General features: G+C 44.5%; 1 protein-coding gene across 1 annotated transcript in view; it reads left to right on the top strand.

Annotated features, from left to right (window-relative positions):
• EEIG1 (estrogen-induced osteoclastogenesis regulator 1) overlaps positions 1-24,218 on the top strand; it is a 115,157-nt gene that overhangs the window by 3,697 nt on the left and 87,242 nt on the right. The window contains exon 2 of the mRNA XM_077478775.1: positions 2,507-2,540. The gene's annotated coding sequence lies outside the window, so the exon portion shown is untranslated. The remainder of the gene's footprint in view (positions 1-2,506; positions 2,541-24,218) is intronic.

The raw sequence follows: 24,218 nt of genomic DNA, 5'->3' as shown, positions 1-24,218 counted from the left end.
TGATTTTCATTTTCCCAAGGGTTCTGCATCGCATATTAGAATATTATCAAAGTCTTACCTGAGAATGAAGCCCTCCAGCACAACAATGTCACCACTAAGGCGGCTGACATCTTCCCCTGGTCTTCCCTCCGGGTTCCCGTGTTCTCCGTCTACCTGAGTGGCCTGAGGCGCAACTACATAACTTCCACACGTGTGCAGGAGCCGCCATTTTCGGTGCAGGCTCTGAGGGTCCAGCACTGTAAGCCGGACCTTCAGAGTGCATGCGCCGGTGATGTCATTGGCTGCATGCACTCTTAACCACTTGACCACTGGGCACTTAAACCCCCTTCCTAACCAGACCAATTTTCAGCTTTTGGTGCTCTCACACTTTGAATGACAATTACTCAGTCATGCAACACTATACCCAAATGAAATTTTTGTACGTTATTTATTTCACACAAATAGAGCTTTCTTTTGGTGGTATTTAATCACTGCTGGGTTTTTTATTTTTTGCGCTATTAATCAAAAAGACTGAAAAGACAGTAAAAAAAAAATTCTTTGTTTCTTTTAAAATGTATTGGCAGAGTGTTGGCAGATTATGGGCAGAGGATTGTCACTGAGCAGCGCTGTGGGTACTTCACATCCAGCCCACAGCCCTGCTGCAATCTCTCCCCCTCTCCCCTCTGACTGTGCAGATAGGTACAGAGAGGGGAGGGAGGAACCGGCATCATGACGTGACGCCGGTTTGTTTACAAGTGATCGCTCCGTTATCATCGGCCGTTTACTGTGATCTGTGATGCGGATGTTCACGGATGTTCCAGGGGGCGCACGGGAGCAAGATTCTGTGAGGACGTCCATGGACACCCTTCCAGAATAAGCGACCGCGCTGTAGCCATCTTTCGGCTATGGCCCGGTCGGCATGTGGTTAATATCGCCTAAACTGTGCAAGTTTACGAGATATTCACAGTACCTACAGGTAAGTGCAGAGTTTACTACCACTTTTATCACCACTGGGTTTTGTTTTTTCTAAATTAAAAAAAAAAAAAAAAAAAAGCTGAAAATTTGGAAACATAAACCCAGCATTTTTCTTTGTTTCTGTTATAAAATTTAGCAAATAATCATTCTTTATAAATTTATGCCAAAATGTACAACGCTACATTCTTTGGTGAAGCGTGAGGTGCGTTCTCCGGAGGACGTTACGTGATGACTACCTAGATCTAGAGTGATCCCAGACTATCTTTCCTTTTCAATCTGCAATGTTGTCATTTTTTGTAAAGTGATATACAGAACACCCCCAGATATATAATTTCCTGCTTGTGTGATTGGCTCACTGATTCGCCCAGAAGTCTGCACTAAGATATAAATCAGATTTTGTGAATCCCCCTGCGAGAAAAATATCCATTTTAATGAGATGCTCCCAAAGGGAAATCGCGTCTAAAGGGATGCAGAACTTACAATTTTTCTTATTATAACCCTACAAGTGTAACATCTGATTGCTAATTATAAAGTCACTCCCATACAGATTTACTTGGCACATGTACACAGAGAAACAAACTGCTACTTCTTAGAATAACAAAAAGTATAACTTTTCAAAGAGGTTTGTTAAAATCCTTGCAATGTACATAGATCACCCAGAGGGGAATGTCATTAAATATATATATTTCCTTTTGGGCTTACTTCAGTGGCGATATGTAACCGCTCTAGCGCAATCAACTATAATTGTTTTCCTTTCTTTCCTTTTTATATTTATTATTTTCTTTAACCACATTGGGCAAAAAGTCCCCTATTTAATACATATTTTTGGTGACAAGTTCTCTTTATTGATACCTGCCCTCCAGGGAAGCTAATGGAGCACAGATGGTGCTCCATTAGCTTCTTCCCCAGACAGTATGACACCAGGGCCCTGAAGTGGCATTTTACCCACCTCTTCTGGGTCATTAGCAAGAAGATCAAGGGGTCATTTATTCCTCGCTGTAGATCAGCCCTTTAGGCGGGTGCCAAGTCTGCGATCCCTTCTTTTGGGGTGCAGATCTGCATAGACAAACTCTACATATTGTTAAGGCTTTACAGTTTCCTGATGAAACAAGTGGCAAACCTGTGAAATGTGTTGAAGATTATCAGCCCTCACCCCAGGGGGCTGGACTCATCAAATATGTAACTATAACTTAAATTATATATATATATATATATATATATATATATATATATATATATATATATATATATATATATACAAAAATATCTGAGGAATATCTTAAACTAATATGTACGTATACTCTGGTGTAGCATATGGGTAGGGTCGGTGGTTGATTACTTGTATCCTATGTACAAGGTACTGAGATGTCTAAAGTGTGTTGATACTTATGCTCTATCTATATTGTGTAAACTATTTGTGTAAGTGTTTTCAACTTGACTTGAAATTTTGTGTGAAAATAAAAATGATCTTATATACAAATGTAAAACAGCATGTAATGTCTGTGTAAAACTAGATCCTGAAACATACTTTTTTTTTTTTTTTCTTTTGCAGGTCTATGTTTGGTACCATACACCTTCATTCACAGGTGAGTGTTTTGTCACCCAACTCCCGACCTCCAAAAACACTCAGGTTGAAGACTGTTCGTGTCAGAGCATTGTGTCGCATGTCACGTGATGCTTAAAAGTACAGGAGTCTTTTTGGGCCAGAGCAGTTTTTCATTTTTACACATACAGTATGGTACAGTCTGCAGTTTTGGTTATACAATGATTTAAAACCCCCAGAACCACTTTTAGTGGGCCAGAAGTTCAGCAGCAGCAGAAAGAGGTTTCTACAGGATCCAGCTACCTGACAGACGTGGGACATCCTTCATTAATAGGTAAGTGATGTGACTGCAGCTATAGCAGCTGAACCTCAGCTTTTAGCCTTGCCTACTCCACCCACAGTTGGCTTTTGAAGAGAAGTTCATCGTTAAAGATCACGTCCACTATATGTTTAGACTCCAGCCACCACCTTGAAGTGACTGCGTGTGACTCATTAGTGCCAGGTCTCTCTAACATTAGTCACCCTGCTGTCTCTGAGTTTAAAGGAAACTCTATTTTTAGAGCTTTCTCCCTAGTAAGTTTGTTTTGGTTAGTTGTTCTCAGCAACGCTTATACCTTAGTAGAAATGTCCTGTCTTCTGTTTTTTATGCCCATACAGTATCTCACAAAAGTGAGTACACCCCTAACATTTTTATAAACATTTTATTTTATCTTTTCATGTGACAACACTGAAGAAATTACACTTTGCTACAATGTAATGTAGTGAGTGTACAGCTTGTATAATAGTGTAAATTTGCCGTCCCCTTAAAATAACTCAACACACAGCCATTATTGTCTAAACCGCTAGCAACAAAATGAGTACTCCACTAAGTGAAAATGTCCAAATTGGGCCCAAAGTGTCAATATTTTGTGTGGCCACCATTATTTTCCAGCAATGCCTTAACCCTCTTGGGCATGGAGTTCACCATAGCTTCACAGGTTGCCACTGGAGTCCTCCTCCACAACAACATAGCGGAGCTGATAGATGTTGGAGACCTTGCGCTCCTCCACCTTCAATTTGAGGATGCCCCACAGATGCTGAATAGGGTTTGACTGACATGCTTGGTCAGTCCATCACCTTTGTACCCTCAGCTTCTTTAGCTTACCCTCAGCTTCTTGGAGGTGTGTTTGGGTTCTTAACCACTTTCAGACCGGACCATTTTGCTGGTAAATGACCAGAGGTCTTTTTACACTTTGGCACTGCGCTGCTTTAACTGGTAATTGCGCGGTCATGCAATGTTGTACCCAAACAAAATTTGCGTCCTTTTCTTCCCACAAATAGAGCTTTCTTTTGATGGTATTTGATTGCCTCTGCGATTTTTATTTTTTGCGATATAAACGTAAAAAGACCGCAAATTTTGAAAAAAAATGATATTTTCTACTTTTTGTTATTAGAAAAATCCAATAAACTCAATTTTAGTCATACATTTAGGCCAAAATGTATTCAGCCACATGTCTTTGGTAAAAAAAAAGTCAATAATTGTATATTTATTGGTTTGCGCAAAAGTTGTCACATCTACAAACTAAGGTACGTTTTCTGGAATTTACGCAGCTTTTAGTTTACGACTGCCTATCTCATTTCTTGAGGTGCTAAAATGGCAGGGCAGTACAAAACCCCCCCAAATGACCCCATTTTGGAAAGTAGACCCCCTAAGGAAATTGATAAGAGGCATGTTGAGCCCATTGAATATTTTATTTTTTTGCCTCAAGCGATTGAATAATGACAAAAAAAAAAATTTTTTTTTTTTTTTACACAAAGTTGTCACTAAATGATATATTGCTCACACATGCTATGGGCGTATGTGAAATGACACCCCAAAATAAATTCTGCTGCTTCTCCTGAGTACGGGGATACCACATATGTGGGACTTTTTGGGAGCCTAGCCGCGTACGGGGCCCCGAAAACCAAGCACCGCCTTCAGGCTTTCTAAGGGCGTAAATTTTTGAGTTCACTTCTCACTACCTATTACAGTTTTGAAGGCCATAAAATGCCAAGATGGCACAAAACCCCCACAAATGACCCCATTTTAGAAAGTAGACACCCCAAGCTATTTGCTGAGAGGCATGTTGAGTCCATGGAATATTTTATATTTTGCCACAAGTTGCGGGAAAATTACAAACTTTTTTTTTTTTTTTTTTTTTTTCACAAAGTTGTCACTAAATGATATATTGCTCACGCATGCCATGGGCATATGTGAAATGACACCCCAAAATAAATTCTGCTGCTTCTCCTGAGTACGGGGATACCACATATGTGGGACTTTTTGGGAGCCTAGCCGCGTACGGGGCCCCGAAAACCAAGCACCGCCTTCAGGCTTTCTAAGGGCGTTACAGTTTTGAAGGCCATAAAATGCCAAGATGGCACAAACCCCCCCCAAATGACCCCATTTTGGAAAGTAGACACCCCTAAATTTAGGGGTACACTAGTGAGACTAGGTAATAAATGGCGGGTGCCCTGAAACTATAAAAAAAATAACTAACCAACCAGCGTCACCTGTAACAGTTATATGGTGATCACTGGTGAAAGGGTTAACTAGGGGGCAATTAGGGGGCTTTATGCGGTAGTATATGGGGGTCCCTGGCGCTATAAAAAGCTGCAGCGAACCTAAATACCTACCTGCCTAACTAGCGTCACCTGTGACACTAATACAGCGATCAGAAAAACGATCGCTTATTAGGCTGGGTTCACACTGGAGCGATGCGGGAACGCCACGAATGCGCGGCGGGTTCCCGCATCGCATGCCTCCCAGCGGCAGTTCACACTGCCCTATGCGAACTGCTGGGAGTGTCAGTGAAATGTTACTGACACTCCCAGATCAGTTCGCATATCGCAGTGCGATCTGCAAACTCGGATCGCATGGTGTGAACACCCATGCGATCCGATTCTGCTGCGGGCCAAAAAAAGGGTCCCGTGCGAATTTGCGGCGGGTGCGGCGAATGGCTGAACTCGAATCGCACAGAGATCGGATGTGATTTGCACTGCAGTGCGGTGCGAATCACATCCGTTCTCATAAACCGCTGCAATGTGAACCCAGCCTTAGTGACACTGGCGACGGGGGGTGATCACGGGGTTAAACCTTTATTGGGGGGGTTAGGGGGGTACCTTAGAACTAAAGGGGGCTAACCCTAACTGCCCTAACAGTTATTAGTCACAAATGACACCCGCCGGGTGATCAGGGGGTTAAACCTTTATTAGGTAATAAATGGCGGGTGCCCTGAAACTATAAAAAAATAACTAACCAACCAGCGTCACCTGTAACAGTTATATGGTGATCACTGGTGAAAGGGTTAACTAGGGGGCAATCAGGGGGCTTTATGCGGTAGTATATGGGGGTCCCTGGCGCTATAAAAAGCTGCGGCGAACCTAAATACCTACCTGCCTAACTAGCGTCACCTGTGACACTAATACGGCGATCAGAAAAATTATCGCTTATTAGGCTGGGTTCACACTGGAGCGATGCGGGAACGCACGAATCCGCGGCGGGTTCCCGCATCGCATGCCTCCCGGCGGCAGTTCACACTGCCCTATGCGAACTGCTGGGAGTGTCAGTGAAATGTTACTGACACCCCCAGATCAGTTCGCATATCGCAGTGCGATCTGCAAACTCGGATCGCATGGTGTGAACACCCATGCGATCCGATTCTGCTGCGGGCCAAAAAAAGGGTCCCGTGCGAATTTGCGGCGGGTGTGGCGGGTGCGGCGGGTGCGGCGAATGGCTGAACTCGAATCGCACAGAGATCGGATGTGATTTGCACTGCAGTGCGGTGCGAATCACATTCGTTCTCATAAACCGCTGCAATGTGAACCCAGCCTTAGTGACACTGGCGACGGGGGGTGATCACGGGGTTAAACCTTTATTGGGGGGGTTAGGGGGGTACATTAGAACTAAAGGGGGCTAACTCTAACTGCCCTAACAGTTATTACAGTCACAAATGACACCAATGCAAAAAAAAAAAAAAATGACATTGGTGTCACTGTGACTGGGGGGCAGGGGTAATTGGGGGGGTGATCGGGGGGTAAAGGGGGGGTGTGAGTGTGCCTGGCATGTTCTACTGTGTGTGTAGAGTGTTGGTGCAACTCACCGATCCGCTCTCCTCCGTGTCGGAACGGAAAATACCGACACGGAGGAGAGAATACATCACTTCCTCTCCTGTGTTTACATTACAGGAGAGGAAGTGATGTCACCGGGGATTTCTATTCGTCGGGAGCGATCGCGAGGGGGTGGCCATGAATGAATGGCCGCCCCCTCGTCCCGGATCGCTCCCGGACGAAAACCGACCGCCGCAGGAGGCAAGGGACGTACATGTATGTCCTTATGCCTGCCCGTGCCATTGTACCGACGTACATCGGCGTGCGGCGGTCGGCAACTGGTTAATCATGTTGGAATATTGCCCCGTGGCCCAGTCTCCGAAGGGAGGGGGATCATGCTCTGCTTCAGTATGTCACAGTACATTTTGGCATTCATGGTTCCCTCAATGAACTGTAGCTCCCCAGTGCCAGAAGCACTAATGCAACCCCAGACCATGACACTCCCACCATGCTTGACTGTAAGCAAGACACACTTCTCTTTGTACTCCTCACCTGGTTGCCACCCCACACACTTGACACCATCTGAACCAAATAAGTTCATCTTGGTCTCATCAGACCACAGGACATGGTTCCAGTAATGTCCATGTCCTTAGTCTGCTTGTCTTCAGCAGACTGTTTGCGGGCTTTCTTGTGCATCGTCTTTAGAAGAGGCTTCCTTCTGGGAAAATAGCCATGCAGACCAATTTGATGCAGTGTGTGGCGTATGGGCTGGGGCTGCATGAGTGCTGCCGGCACTGGGGAGCCACAGTTCATTGAGGGAACCATGAATGCCAACATGTACTGTGACATGCTGAAGCAGAGCATGATCGCCTTCCTTCGGAGACTGGGGCGCAGGCAGCATTCCAACATGATTAAGACCCCAAACACACCTCCAAAAAGCTGAAGACCTAAACCCTATTGAGCATCTGTGGGTTATCCTCAAACTGACCCCCCCCCCCCCCCCCCACTCCTTCTGCAGCAATGCTGGCAGCACTCGTACGTCTATTTCCCAGTGGAACCTGTCCTGTTAAACCACTGTATGGTCTTGGCCACCCTACTGCAGCTCAGTAAATATTATCTATAAATAGAGGATATCCTTTAAATGGGGAACAATCTCTCAAAATAAATGTGTGTAACTTACAATACGGCCCAAAGGTGGCGCCCAACCTTGAATTCAAGGGAAAAAAGGGGACAAGGATGATCATCTCCCCCAGGGCTGAGGTGGGGAGTCCCATCCAAATCAGAGACAGCAAACAGGTGAAGACCAGGCGGCCATGTCACGACCATGTGAATCTAGTGTATGTTAAACAGTCCACACTGTTTTGCAAGAGTATAAAAATAAAACCATGTGAAATGAGACTATTCATTAATGAGATAAGCCTATACCTGTGAGTGAATGAAGTAAGGAATAATGGTGATTGCTATAATGGTATGAGGTGTATTCTCTGAAAAACTACAGCTCAAGAAAGTGTGTGTGTGTGTGTGTGTGTGTGTGTGTGTGTGTGTGTGTGTGTGTGTGTGTGTGCGCGCATATACCAACAAAAAATATAACCAAAAAAAAAATCACCAAATAGTGGTGGGCTGTATAATGTAAAACTAAAAAATAAACCCAAGGAGATGTTGTGGTGAATAGCAGTAAATCTTAATTACCTTTATGTGTGGTTCTGTGACCCTAAGCATGCCTGAAATCCTACTTGTGCAAATTGTCCAGGTGAAATGGTCAGCCGGCCAGCCTGAACAGCTTATATCCCCAGCAAAGGGCAGGTCCCCACCAACATCATAAGCCCCAATTAGATGGATAGAGGGAATCTGCTCAATGCTCAGGTAAGTTAATGCCCTGCCCAGTGCAATAAATCATGATGCCGATGCATAGGAGGCAAAACCCTGGCCCCCAACCTGTATAAGGGAATAGTTGGGGAAGTGGAGAGACTACAATGCATCATAGCCCCGGGGTCAGAAGGCCCTCCATCACCACCCCCCCCCCCCCCCCCCCCCACAGCAAGGGGGCCCATCCATGGCTGAAGAGATAAGTACACTAATTTATATCCCAAATAATGTCTAATGCCTCTTTAGTCCAGCAATAAAAGCCAGGAGATATATATACACACATGATAATTAAAGGTTTTGTTGTAAAGAAAATCTGAATATGGATGAGTGGTTGACTATTTTTGTTGTTAAGGTGTGGAAGGTTGCTGGGAAAATTGTGTATCTTCTACCCTAATTAGACAGTATGAATAGATGCGACCTAACACTGATTATGGCAGTGGCAAGCCTCCATCCCTAATATGTGTTAAACAGCAGAAAAAAAGAGAGAAATGGGACTCTAGTTTAAAGATTGGTTATGCCTGTAGCTGGTAGTTGCTGTCTAAGGCAGCCATTCTCCACTAGGGTTCCTTCAGAGGTTGCTGGGGTTTCCTCCAGCTGTAGCTGATTGACCTCCCATCAGATGGTGCCTGCATAGCTTTGGGCTCCAAGACCACTTGACAGAGCCAGCAACATGGCACTTGGTCTATTTTATTTGGCTGTCTGTAAGGGTGGCATTCAGACCATATTGAGGGGAGGGGATTCCCCAATAAATTGGTTTTCCAAAAAGTTCCCTGAGACCGGGAAATGATTTTGTTGGTTCTTCCATAGTAAAAATTTAGAGAAGGGCTGGTCAGGTGTACACAATGCTAAGTGAAGTCTGTATGGGAAATTGAGAGGCTCTCCTACCTGCTGGCTAAAAGTGTTGCCTAGCCAGGCCATGCAAGTGCTGTAGAATCCTTATTTATTTCTAAGGGAAGACTATTCACTATTAGCTCTTATGACTTTAGGTAAGGAGGTCACGTGGCTGCCAGCAGGAGACACAGTGAAGATCTATGAGAAGGGGGAACAGTTAACTGTAGAGTGTTTGGGGGTTGCTGAGGTTGTTTAAAGAATAGCTGTAATAAAAGGACAGGTAGTCTTTAATGGACCAACCAGCACGTAACACTTGCAGCACTATTGATGGCGGTGACACTGCGGCACGGACATGTAAGACGGTTCCCTCAGAGTGCTGTGTCACTGTCGGAAAGTCCTACTGTGCCACATAATGACATATCTCCTGAATCATCTGTCATCAGATCCCTCTGCAAGGCTCACTATCGTGAAACCAAATCTTCTCCCTGCCAGATCATTTGATGTGAGGTTGCGTTGGCTTTACTGGAATATGTCCCTGTTATATGATTAATGTGGGTTGTGCCATTTACTCAGGGTGAGAGTATCCATAATAACGGATAATTTAATGTGCGAGAGATGCTGCTTAACTGCTTTTGGAGGAAATAAAATTGATAAAAAGTTTTAACTAGTATTGAAAAGTGGAGCTTGTCTTCTCGAGTATCCCAGGACCTACTAAACTAGAGGCACTAGGATTTGCTGATGTCCAACCTTGCTTCCTCAAATTGGTTCTAAAGTCGCAAGGATTTAACTTTTTTTTTTTTTTATGCATTACTTGTATTAAAGTAAAAAAAATGCAAACGTTCTGCTTTGGAGGCAGATACAGAAGAGGATGAGCAGAGGTCACTGGCCTGGGAACCCCAAAAGAGGAGGCACTTTATTTTCCTGATCGGACCCTTCAGCCTCTTCTATGGAGCGGCAGATGTCAGCGGACACCCACCGCTATCCGACCTGATCCTGTCTGCCAAAAACAGATGGTGGTCCTGTTCCCCACCAGTCTGGCAGATTAGATCAGATGGAAAGAGACAGGCGGTCTGTTTTTGTGCGTTTGCCCCATAGAGGAGAGCAGGACACAGATCTGTCCTCCGCCTGCTCAGCGAGGTACACGTGGATTCCACTTAGTGGAGGCGCCCGTCTGAAAGGGGCCTTTATAGCCAGACACTGCCAGCATTTTCAGAGTGTGGGTATTAATGGGAGCCTCAGTGTTTCTCAGGTCTTGGGAGCATATTTCTCATTACCTCCTATATTGATATCAGATAAATCACCCACTTGAACAAGAAATCTTTTTATCTATTAAAGAGGAAGTAAACTCTCCCACTCTGATGCTTCTTTTCATTTAGTCCATTATAATAATTATCAAACTATAGCCACTGTAATCCAGCCCAAATGGCAAACTTTAAAAAACTTGTTTCCAGGGGTAAGGCAGTGCCATCTTAAGTATTGTTTTCTGAGTCCACAGTAGAGTTTTTCCACTCCATGTGATGTCACATGGGGTATAGGAGGAAGCTCTGAGTGATTATGCAGCCTCCTGGGATTTCAGTGTTCTGCCATAGGAAGTCCTGATAATAGACAAGCACGCAGAGTTTGCCATTGTCACGTCACATTTTTCTACCCGCTGGAGTGTGCATGTGCGACGCCACCATATGCATTCCAACACGGGGTCCCCCGCGGGCTCGCTTCGCTTGTCACGATTCAGGCACGGCCTCGCTCCGGTCGGCATCATTATAATCTAGCTCTATGTCCACTTGGATGATGGGGCTTGAACCTGGACTCAGGGATGTGGGCACAAAATTCTACGCAAGCGCAGATCGCCACAGTGCATATGCCGGCTTCGTGCATGCGCAGTCCGGCGGGTAGCCAAATGTGATGGGTCGCCATATATAACGCAATACCGTAAATCATGGGAGATATGGCCGTGTTCAGTGACGTCATTCTAAAGAACAAAAAGGATTGCAATACTATGCAAGTAAGGAGATATCTACAAGCAGTGTTCATTAGGGTTTTTATGCTGATTCACATGGGACAAAGTTGTGGGGGAGAGTTTACATCCACTTTAACCCATCCAATTAAATTTTAAACCTTTTGATAAATAAAAAAGGATTTATGCAGCTTTCATATTATCATATATTAGGCCATATTTTTAGTTGTGTCTACTCAGCAAGCTGATTCAGCAGAACTCCCGCCTTCCCTTCAGTCTTGCGCAGTGGTACAGGCTCCATTCCTGTACTGATTTCACTTATCTGATTTCACTGCACACTGTGAACTTCTGATTATTGTGCATTGAAAGTTGCAGCAAGCAAGATACAGCCTGCTTTTATTTCATGCATACTTTTAGCTTATGGTAACGTGCATTAAAAGCTGCATAAAATCGGATCCTAAGAGCCCACCTTTATTTTCTGAATGGAGGAAATATTCCCCCAGCATCGTCTATCTCTTTCCTCCCCAACCTTACTGCCCCTTGTCTGCCCTTCTCATTCATTGTATTTCAGTTCTTTCAATCATGGAGGCTCTGCATCACACATGGGCCATACACCCTGTGCTCAAATACAGCCTGTCTATGAATGCCCACTCCTCCACACTAATATCCACCTATAAAGGCATTTTGATGTTTGTATAAATCCTCCCAAGCACCAGTCCATTACTTGAATCAGGGCTGAGGGGGCTTTTGAGGGGGTACTGAGGCAGAGTGCTGTGATGTTTTTAGGTAGCTATGTACAGCACTCTTCTGGCCCCTCCCACAAGCCTGAATCTGCCTGCATTGCTTGGAGAAACAGACCCAGCGATGACATCACTGTGTCTAAAATAGGTTATGTAATAAAATGGAAGAGTTCAATTGAGAAAGGAAGTGATGGGAATTCTCTCTAGTTGGTGAAAGATCAGAACCGTCCTGTCCTGGTGACAGATGTTTCCCTCCGTTTTAAACTTCTATAACAGGAACTGATATGAAATCTCCCCAATGGGGCCACAGAAAGCCGTATAAACCCGGCAAGCATATTCTCTGTTCACAAACCTCTTCGGAAGTAAAAAAAAACATTTTGTCTGGAGTTGAGCTAGCTGTGTTTAGAATTTTGCTTAGAATGGATGGATAAATAAAGGGCAATCAAAAGGCCAAAAATAATTAGATTTTCAGAATAAAATACCCGTGTTCCCTTCTCTGCCATTCATGTAACCAGCAGCCTAGGCATTTGATCACATTATCTCTGCTGAAGGTGGGTTCCCAGTTCAGGTTGGCTATTTTAACCATCAAAACAATGTTTCTGAACCTGTCCCAAGGTCCTGGCAACTAAATGCACTGAACCTGTGTGTATATAAACTATATTGTCAAAAGTATTGGGACACCCGCCTTTACACGCATGTGAACTTTAATGGCCTCTTAGTCCATAGGGTTCAATATTGAGTTGGCCCACCCTTTGCAGCTACAACAACTCTTCTGGGAAGGCCTTCCACAAGGTTTAGGAGTGTGTCTATGGGAATGTTTGACCATTCTTCCAGAAGCGCATTTGTGAAGTCAAGCACTGATGTTGGACGAGAAGATCTGGCTCGCAGCTTCTAATTCATCCCAAAGGTGTTCTATCAGATTGAGGTCAGGGCTCTGTTCAGGCCAGTCAAGTTCCTCCATCCCAAACTTGCTCAACCATGTTTTTATGGACCTTGCTTTTTGCACTGGTCCAAATAATTTGGTGGAGGGGGGCTTATGGTGTGGGGTTGTTCTTCGGGGGATGGGCTTGGCCTCTTGGTTACAGTGAAAGGAACTCTTAAGGCGTCAGCATAACAAGACATTTTGGACAATTTCATGCTCCCAACTTTGTGGGAACAGATTGGGGATGGTGCCTTGCTGTTCCAACATGACTGCGCACCAGTGCACAAAGCAAGGTCCATAAAGACATGGATAAGTGAGTTTGGGGTGGAGGAACTTGACTGGCCTTGAGTCCTGACCTCAACCCAATAGAACACCTTCAGGATGAATTAGAGAGGAGACTACCAGCCAGGCCCTTTTATCCAACATCCGTGCCTGACTTCACAAATGCGTTTCTGGAAGAATGGTCAAACATTCCCATAGACACTCCTAAACCTTGTGGACAGCCTTCCCAGAAGAGTTGAAACTGTTATAGCTGCAAAGGGTGGGCCAACTCAATATTAAACCCTACGGACTAAGACGCCATTAAAGTTCATGCGTGCAAAGGCAGGCATTCCAATACTTTTGACAATCTAGTGTTTTTTTTATCATCTGCAAGACAGGCGTTGTCGGTGCCACTTGGGAACTGATTTAGGAAACCCTGTGTTGAAGTGATTGTAAACATTCACCTTGTAAAACAACCCATTCAGTTTATTATAGAAATGAAAGGCAAAACATTTGTGTAGAGCAGGGATATGCAATTAGCGGACCTCCAGCTGTTGCAAAACTACAAGTCCCATCATGCTCTGCCTCTGGGTGTCATGCCTGTGGCTGTCAGAGTCTTGCTATGCCTTATGAGACTTGTAGTTCTGCAAAAGCTGGAGGTCCCCTAATTGCATATCCCAGGTGTAGAGAATGTAGGTGATCATATTTATAAGTGATCACATTCCCTCTGTCCTCAGCTGCATAAGAGCTGCGGGGAGGAGAAACAGAACACTAATATTCCAAGTGAATGCCTGTGCTGCGGTTGTCAGGACAAGTTTAATCTTTGGAGGAAAGCACAGTTAGAGAACTGACCCCTGTGTACTCTCATGCCTAGTGTGGTCAGTCTTTAATAGGAAAGCAGAGAAACTGTCAGGAACACCAGGGATTTCACACAAAGGAAGTAATACAAAGACAACAGGATACCTTTTCATACAAGTACATGGTACAGCAGGCCCTTATCAGGAATATGAAATGTTGGGTTTACATACTCTAACCTCACAAATCCTAAGTAAGTTCCAGGAAGACATCAGCATAGATGCAGCAAGCCTAAACTAGTTACTGCACTGTGAATGTGTGCTGAACCGGGCCACATGATAAATAGGCTGCAGGAAAGTATAAAGGAAAACATGTTTCATCTGATGAAACACATTCTTTAAATTCACTGCAAACACTACTAAAGAGGGTGTGATTACTTTACAGACTGTTACTCTGTGCTAAATTTCTTGCAGACCTGTCCTGAAATAGTCCCAAAATATGAAAAATAACAGAGGGAGGAGATAGAGGACCGACCCACCAGCCAGCATTCCTGCTCATGTTGTGTTTCCGGGTTCCTGAGGTCTCCCTCACCCCAGCCCCCCCCCCCCCCCCCCCCCCAGGGGCCCTGAAAAACCTCAAGGCTCCCTGCAAAGTCTGCTCTCCGCAGACTCCCCCCGAGCCCCGCATCGCAGACATCTCAGAGAGGGAAGACGACAGGAGCCTCCCTTGCTTCACCGACAACCCATTGCACGGAGACCCGGCCGGCAGTTAGTTGACCTGATTTGTTATCTACTGCAGTTAAACAATACATCTTGGTTGCCTCTCCACCACAGCCTATGATTGGTCAGTGAAGCAGCAGCAGCAGACCTTACAAGGCATGAGTTCCTTTTGGGCCTATTAAGGACAGGCCAAGTATGCACAGTATGGTCACAATATTTTCAACCAATGGGCCATGTGGTAATAATAGAAGGCAAAACTTTTTTTATTTTGTATTTAGATCGTGCTCAAGGTTTATTCGAATTCTTTTTTTTTTTTTTATGGTCCGCCCCTTCTAGAGAACAATAATTTTTCTCTAAAATGTTTCAGGGGGCACGTTGTCTCTTCTGACCTGCAGAGGAGCATGCTCTGCAGCACATCATCAGGGACTGGCTGTGCAAGAACCATGAAGAGACACCCAAATCCCAGATGATGCATTGTAGAGTCCACCGAGTCCTCCTGGGATATATGACTAGGAGGGTGTGGGAAACCAATACAGCATTCTAACCAAGTTTAGTAAGTGCAGGGTGGTTTCCTCCAAAAGGGTATTTAAAAAATGAATAACAAATAAAAACTTTTTATAAATAAAATAATATTTTTTTATAAATAAAATAAAAAATAGTTTTTTTTAGAGATGATTGAGTGGAATGACAGAGAGTTGATGGGGAAGGTGAAGGACTGCTTTAAGTGTTTCTATCTGCCATGCTTGGACCACAATGAGCATAGAAGTGTAAGTGAAAGTTCAGCAGCTTTGACTAGAGTGCAGACACTGGATATCACTTGTCCTTGACATGTTGTACAATGTAAATTTATGGTTGGTCACAAGGCAGCTCAGGGCAGGGCCACGCTAGTTCCCTGTAATCCTTCACAAACTTTGATGTTTTATGAGGCCAACTGAAACACTTCTTATTTTCTGCTGTCTGGATCCATGAATAGCATCTAGTTATCGAGTAAACGGCTCTGAGAAAATAATCTGTACTGAGCCCTTTCCACAGACAACAGCTGTGCTTGCGTATAGCTCTGGGCAAGTCCATAGAATAGCTGCATATATTATATGTATGGCCAGATGCAACCAGACAGACAGGATTTGATTAAAAAAATAAAAAAGATCCAAACGTTTAAAATAGATTTGTTGCACCCACTAGCACTAGAAATGTAGATCCTTTTTGTAAGTGTAGGTAAATGTATGCAGTCTTGGCTGGCAACCAAGCCTGTCTGTTTTGTCCTGGGTTGGCAGAAATTCAGGGAGAGCTGGGTAACTCACAGGTAGCATCACTGAGACCCCCCCCCCCCCCCCCCCTTCATTTCTAGAATGTACTAGAACCTTCTGGAAAGGGGAAGGGGAGGAAAGGTGGAGCTACCTGGAGTATTATGAGGGCCCTGACTAATCCCCAACTGTCAGGGGGCAGGCCTCAAATACTCAGGGTCAGCCCAACTGGGGAGGAATTGGGTGAAATTTAGACCTTGGGCATGGGCTCATGTGTGGACGGGGGCTTCCTAAAACCAGAAGGTATCCTGGTTTCCAAAGAGGACAGCTCTGCAAGGCAAGTCTCCAGGAGGCTCAAGGAACAGCTGAGAGGACTGTGAGGCACACCAGAGAGGACTGGGATGTGTGCAGAGTCAGTCAGGAGGACTGTGCAAAGGGGCAGCTCCAGCCAGGAGGTGGTACTGAGATCTGTAGCCACATGTGGGACAGCTAGCACTAGAACTACCATATTTTTCTACACCGTAGGGGCCCGCTGTACCTGCCTGCAAAGGGCATTTGCTTTGGGCCTGACTGAGCCAGTGTCGGGCCTCAACAACAATGCTAGCTGTTCCTGGGAGGGATAGTCTGCAATCAATCAAGTGTATGTGCTGGAGGTGAAGTAACTAGGTTGTGTATATACTGGTGGTGTATAGAGTTTTCAGTCCCTAATTTCCTATCTTGAATCAAATGGACATCCCATATGTACCCTATTCCCATCTAAGTTATGTCCCCTAAATAAAAAAAACACAAAAAAAACTAAGTACAAGGACTGATTCTTCAGTAAAGTGTCTGGAAACTCATGTGCCTGGCTGTGCAGGATGGGAGACGGACCACAATCGCCAACCAGCAGTTACAACTACATAGCTAAAGACCATTTATTTATTTATTTATTTATTTTTGCTTAAAACCCTGTCAGAGCCTCAGTGTGAAAGGGGTCTTAGGGCAAACTTGTTGATTATCCTGCATGGAAATATTACATGTTCTCTTTCCTGTGTAAATTCACTTTTTCATCTCAAAAATTAAAAAGATATGTTAGTGCTGCTTTCTTATATTTAGATGTGGCTTATTACCAGCATGTCCAGTCCTTTTATATTTTAAAGCGGAGTTCCAGCCATTTAAAAGTCAGCAGCTACAAAAAGTGTAGCTGCTGATTTTTAATAAACGGACACGCCTGTGCCATGGCGCCCAAAGCCTCGCTTCTCTCCCTCTTTCTGCGGCGCTGGCATTGCAAGTGTGCCACCCCCCCCCCAGCTGTGGTTTTATGAATGGCTGGGCAACGTGTCCCAGAAGATTGCAGGGAGAGGTGAACTTCCTTCCGGCGCCAGGAGAGGAAGTAGGAGCTGGGTACCTGTGAAAACGTCAGTGGGTCATGAGTACTTAAAGCAGAAGTTCCATTTTTGGGTGGAACACCGCTTTAAGGCTTAATGTACATGAGGCATTTTACAACCTCCCCTGAATGATTTACCTCGACAGATGGTTAAAAACTGCTTTGCCGCATTTGCATTTTAGAAGCGTTTTAAAAAATTGTCAAAAATTAAAAACTATAAACAAAACGCAGCTAAACACTAGTTTACATACATTTATAAACTGTTACAGGCATTTGGCATTTCAAATGCCTCTGAGCATCGGTCCTGAATGCATGTGTTTTTTTTCTTTTTTTTTTGCTTTCCCAAAAATGCTTCTAAACTCGACTGCCTAGAAAGGACTATAAACAACCCTGTGTACATGTACTGATAGGAACATGGACATACCTCCCAACTTTCTGACATGGGAATGAGGGACACTTATTAACAAAAGTATGTAGGCATAGGACACACCCCCTGCTACACCCTCTTAAAGGAGAATTTATACAAAAAAATGATTGGTTAAACCCACAAGTGCTTTTTTTTACCACTACTATTCCTATATAATGGCTTTTGGAATTTACCAATGCAGCAATTTTAGAAATTGGATGAAAGGTTCATTACTGGGAAACACTTTTTGATAGATCATTAGTGCATTTTATATACAACTATATAGATCAGACCAAGTGAGGGACAAATGAGGAGCAAAAAGGGACAGAGAGACTTGGTTCCAAATCAGAGACGGTCCCTCGAAATTGAGGGACAGTTGGGAGCTATGCATAGAGGAGAGTTCAGGGGCAGCTGAAATAAACGCCCAACTGATCCTAAATGTCAGTTTACCAGCAGCAGTCTACATGCAGTCTACATGAAACCTAAGTGACCTGTTTCCTCAAATGTTCTGTTATCAAAAAAGGGGTTAATTTAGCAAATCCTGTTCACCAGCATGCAGTGCATCCTTTTATGGTAGAAATATCATGTTTTGCCATTACTGATATTTTAGAAATTGCTTGTCATCCTTTTGTGCCACAAAAGACTTTGATTCTAGTTTGGAGCATGCATCCAGCCGAGGAATTCATCTAACCTGCGTGCTTGTGGTCAGTGCAGTTTTAATCCAGCCACAGATGGGTCTCAGTTCAGCAAGGGACTGGCTGAATTTCCATCCATCTATGGGCAGGCTGGTTGTACAGAGGTCAGCCTCTTGACTGTCTTCTCTACAAGCAGCCTGTTGGAAAATGTTTGCTTTATCACTGCCACTACCTATAGCTGGTGATGCTGATGAGTATATTCTGACGGCAGGGCATTATTGGCTATCAGAATACAATAAATACAATAGGTTCACTGGAGGAATTCCACCTTTTGTGTGTTAGCAGGAAAACAATTCATTTTATTTCATTCTACCTGCTGGTTGAACGAAAATCAATGAATAACTAGCTAGCCTGCCTTAGCTAGTTATACATACTTGGATTTAAAATCTACACATGTATGGCTAAATCACTCAACTCCATAATAAACAATGTAATTAAATAAATCTTCTCTGACGGCTATTGTAATCGAACAGCCACTGCTCCAGTGACTGTCACATTACCCGAACAGTAGCTGCATCTGATTGGATGTAGTCAGTGTTTGGCCGAGAATCTGCCATCTGGCTCCTTTTGATTTTCTGATTTAAAGAGGAAGTAAAGTTGATATGTAATCAACTGGCTGACAGGCGGGGTATTTATGGCAGATGAGACCATACTGGTCTGTCTCCTTCCATAAATACATACTTTTGCCTGTCAGCTGTTATGTTCACTGAGCCCCTGCTTGTGCAGCTCAGCAAACATTTATGGCCCCCGATCGGCCCTCGATCGATGCCACAGTGATGTGACTCCCGTGAGCATGTGCGGGAGTGGCATCATTGCTGCCTGGCCTATCAGGTGCCCGCAGGCACAGGACCCGGAAGAAAGACTGGACAAAGATGGAAGCGCCGGGGGCCCGCTAGATGGGTCCCAGCGCTGGACTGGAGGACACAAGATGACAGCTAAGTCTGCCATAATGTACTAATATGCAGTGCAAACTTGTACATTATAGCATAACCCACCTGGGGGGGCCTTAAAAGTAAACAATTATTGCTGGCCTTACTTCATCTTTTAGATGTGTGTGGCTAGCATAAATGGATAGTGTAGTATACAGTATAAACTCTAAAGTAAAATGAACATGACCGCCAGGTAACTATCAGCTTCTAACGAAGTTGACACTAGCAGGACCTGTATTTCTGACATTGCAGATTTGCTGTGTGCTCCACTATGCATACCATGTAGATGTGACTCGCTTGGGATGATTCCTGCAGACCATTTTGTTCTGTACACGTGTGTTTGCAATTCACACCTATGACAATCTGTGAAATCTGAGAAAAACCTTGAAAAGGGAAGGACAACTAACTTAATTGTTCCCTTTGTCAGTGACATACAGTGGCCTAATCCTAGCTGAGATCAGCACAAATCATACTTTCTACTGAAAACTGAGGAAGGTTCCAGAGATTGTAGATAGCTCAGAGAGGACCTTTGTCCTATTACATGTTGGTGGCTTCAGAAGACCTCTGAGGCCGCGTACACACGCGCGGACTGTTCGCCCAACTTTGTCCGCTGAACAGTGTTTGGGCGGACAGTCCGCTCGTGTGTGGGCTTTCAGCGGACAGTTTCAGCGGACAGTTGGACGGACAAGGTTTTTCGGAAATTCCGAAAAACTGTCCGCTGAAACCTTGTTTCAGCGAACAGCCCGCTCGTGTGTAGGCTTGTTCGTCAAACAAAGTTGCGCGCATGCTCAGAAAGGATTTTGACGCCGAAAGCTATAATGCAGTGTATAGGACGTCGTATTTTTCGTCCCGTTGTACGTGCTGTTCACGTCATCGCGCACGGTTTCAGCAAACTGTTCGTTCGTCGTGTGTGGGCATGTCCGTCCATGCTCATTTTGAGCGGACTGTTTGCTGAAACTGTTGGACGGACAAAGTTGGGCGAACAGTCCGCGCGTGTGTACGCGGCCTGAATCTTTGCTCCGCTAGCTTTGTTTTGGCTTTGTTTGATTAATGAGCGCTCTAGTACAAGGTCTGCTGATAATGTGAAGGCTTGGGTCCTCTCCTGAGCATTTTGACTTTCTTATCAAGGACGGACACATAAACTAAAATAAGTCAGCCCACCCCACCCTTTGTAATTCACTAAAGCTCAGCTTAATCCTAGTCAAACCCATGCTTTGCTTCCTTGTTTAGCTGCTGGCCAAATTAAGTTCTAAAGCCGCGTACACACGGGCGGACTGTATGGCCTACTTAGTCCGTCATACAATCCGATGGACAGTCCGTCATACTTTCGAATGAACGGACTTGACCACACACGGATGCACAAACAGTCCGTCGAAAGCTTGCGCGATGACGTGTACAGCACGTACGACGGGACTAGAAATAGGAAGTCCAATACACAGCAATGCACCCTTCCGCCGTGTAAATCCTTTCTGAGCATGCGCCATTCTTAGTCCGTCGAACTAGCCTACTGACGAGCGGATTGTCCGCTGAAACCAAAGTATGACGGACAGAATTTCGAAAAATCCGAAATACTTAGTATGCCAGACTGCACGCCGAAAAAGTCCGCTGAAGCCCACACACGAGCGGACTCTCCGCTGAAATGTGTTTCGACGGACTAAGTAGGCCATACAGTCCGCCCGTGTGTACGCGGCATAAAAGTCACTGAGATACCCCGACATGTAGCTTCCCACACACTAGGTAGCTTTAGTGTATTTTGTTGAGATGTTTTATAATATCAGACAGCTGATAGTTGTAAAATCTAAACATATGACTCAAATCCAATTCGTCTTCAAGTGTATGTAGAGCCAAAACTATTAAAGTAGAAGCAAGGCAAACTTTTTTTTTTTTGAATGATAGAGTAAGAGAGGGTTAAACACTATCAGTTTTTTTTCCATTTGGGGAGATTTCCCTTTACTTCCTGTTCTGTAGCCAAAACAGGAAGTGAGAGAAAATCCCTCCAAAATGAGGAAATCCTTGGTTGTCACCAGAACTAGTGTCCCCATTGAAAGATTTTTGTTACTGTTCTAGTGACAACCCAAAAATTAGGATTTTTCTTTAAAGAGGAAGTAAACCCTGATGGGTTTACTTCCTCTTTTTTTCCCTGCAAAGGTAAAGCATAATGGACTACTATGCATCGCATAGTAGCTCATTATGTGTCACTTACCTGACACAGGAGCCAGCGAAGTCGCCCCTGTCCCCTGTAGTCCGCCACATCCATCTTGCTGGTGGCGTCTCGCAGCTCCGCCGAATGACAGCGGCGAAGCCGCGATGACGTCACTCCCGCGCATGCGCACGGGAGTTGACAAATTAGGCAGCTCCATTCTTGGACTTGCCGCGTTTAGTGCGCCTGCGCGCCGCTGTCTACGGCGCATGCGCCGTAGACAGCGGTGCCCATTTTCGGGCAAATATCTCCTAAACCATATAGGTTTAGGAGATATTGCTTGGACCTACAGGTAAGCCTTAATCTAGGCTTACCTGTAGGTCAAAGTGGTTTGAAAGGGTTTACTTCCTCTTTAACTTTCACTTTCGATGGTAAACAGGACAAATGGAGAGGGTGATTCACCCTAACGCCGGGGCGGACCCAGAGTCTAGTCTCGGGAGGGGCACTACCAGAAAATCCTTTTTTTTTTTTTGCGGGCAATTTATCGGGGAAATGGCTGGTGTTGGCGCTTCAATCATCCTGGCACTATGGTTGTTATGGTGTCAGTATGATTGAAGCGCATTATTTATATTATTACATTGTAATCTAAAATGAAATGGTTCAACTTATCATAATGCAGAATCAGTGGGAGCCTGAGTGTGCCACTTACCACCGTCGCCTGCCACCAGAGGTGGATTGCCAAGTCACCTGCCACACCTTGCGGATTGTCACTTGCCACTTCACCTGCCACATCACCTGCCACGTGTTGCGGATTGTCACTTGCCACGTCACCTGCCACACCTTGAGGATTGTCACTTGTCTGCTAAGGGGGCGTTTTTCTTGTCTCTTGCTTTGTCCCATCCAGAGTCAGGCAGCAGAGAGATGATGTAACCTCTCTGCTGCCCGCGGCTGCCTGCACAGTGAGGGCAGAAGTTACTGCAGGAATGTAGGGCGGTGAGAGATGTCATCTCTGCTCCCCCACCTGCCGGCTCGCTAATTGGCCAGCTGCCCACTCACACACCGAGCCGCTCAGTTGACCGCCCACTCTCTTAGCCACCTAACCATTCACACTTCAAGCCACCCGACAGCCCGGCCTGCCCATGGAGCCGCTCCACTCTCTCACCCGGCCTACCGTTTTGGGGGGCCTGTCCCCCCCCCCTCCAGATTCGCCCCTACCCTAACGAAGGTACAGACCACAATAAAATAGACAGATGTTCTAATCCCTCTCCACTCTGTCCAAAACTAAAGCAAAAAAATGTTGCCTTTTAGTTTATACTTTAACTACTTAAGGACCGCCTCATGTACATATATGTCGGTACTTTGAAGAGGGATATCTCGGTAACGGCAGCAGCTGCTGCCACAACCGAGATATCCCTATTTACAGGAGGTGGTCCTGTGTGCGATAACGGTGATCTCCGCGGCAGGTTCACCGTGAGATCACCGTTATCGGTGGTGGGAGAGGTGCCACCCCCCCCTCCCGCCGCTCTCCCACTTAGCTGTCGGTAGCGGCGGAGGCAATCGGGTCCTATCGATGGCTGGGTATGGAGACGAGTGAGGCTAAGATGGCCCCCACTTGTCTCTATACCATAGATGGGCGGAAGCGACGTCAAAACGTCACTTCCGCCCATACCTCTTAAAGGTAAAAATTTTTTCAATGTCGTTTTTCCAAATGACTTTTTTTATTGCATTTAAGTCCAAATATGAGATCTGAGGACTTTTTGACCCCAGTTGTCACATTTAAGAGGACCTGTCATGCTTTTTTCTATTACAAGGGATGTTTACATTCCTTGTAATAGGAATAAAAGTGATCCATTTATTTATTTTTAAAAAGTGTAAAAATAAATAAAATCAAGTAAAATAAATAATAAAAAAATACATATTTTTTAAAACACCCCGTCCTGACGAGTTCGCGCACAGAAGCGAACGCATACGTGAGTAGCGCCCACATATGAAAACGGCGGTCACACCACACGTGAGGTATCACCGCGATCGGTAGAGCGAGAGCAATAGTTCTAGCCCTAGACCTCCTCTGTAACACAAAACATGCAACATGTAGAATTTTTTAAATGTTGCTTATGGAGATTTTTGAGGGTAAAAGTTTGACGCTATTGCATGAGAGGGCGCAATAATTGAAGAATTACATGTTGGGTATCAATTTACTCGGTGTAACATTACCTTTCACAATATAAAAAAAAATTGGGCTAATGTTACTGTTGTCTAATTTTTTTTTATTCAAAATAGTGAATTTTTTCCAAAAAAAGTGCACTTGTAAGACCGCTGCGCAAATACGGTGTGAAAAAAAGTATTACAATGACCGCCATTTTATTCTCTAGGGTGTTAGAAAAAAATATATAATGTTTGGGGGTTCTAAGTAATTTTCTAGAAAAAAAAAAGTTTTAAACTTGTAAACACCAAATCTGAAAAAGAGGCCTGGTCCTTAAGTGGTTAATAACTAAAGCAAGATAGATGAGAGTTAAAACCCCTTTTGTATTCCTTTCGGTGTCTGTGTACCACTGGGAAGATGTACCTTTTACTTTCTGCACTAGCTTTTTGTAAATGTGTATAAATCTATAAACATGTACAGTGGATATAAAAAAAATCTACACACCCCTGTTAAAATGTCAGGTTACTGTGATGTAAAAAAAATTATATAAAGATAAATAATTTCAGAATTTTTTTCCACCTTTTTAATGTGACCTATAAACTTTACAACTCAGTTAAAGCGGGAGTCCGCCGGGACTCCGCG

This window comes from Lithobates pipiens, unplaced genomic scaffold (genome assembly GCF_037356315.1).
Source record: "Lithobates pipiens isolate NorthernLeopardFrog02 unplaced genomic scaffold, aLitPip1_a1.2 Scaffold_1, whole genome shotgun sequence".
NCBI lineage: Eukaryota > Metazoa > Chordata > Amphibia > Anura > Ranidae > Lithobates > Lithobates pipiens.
Note: the sequence above shows the minus strand (reverse complement) of the source record. Positions and strands in the feature narration are given on the sequence as shown.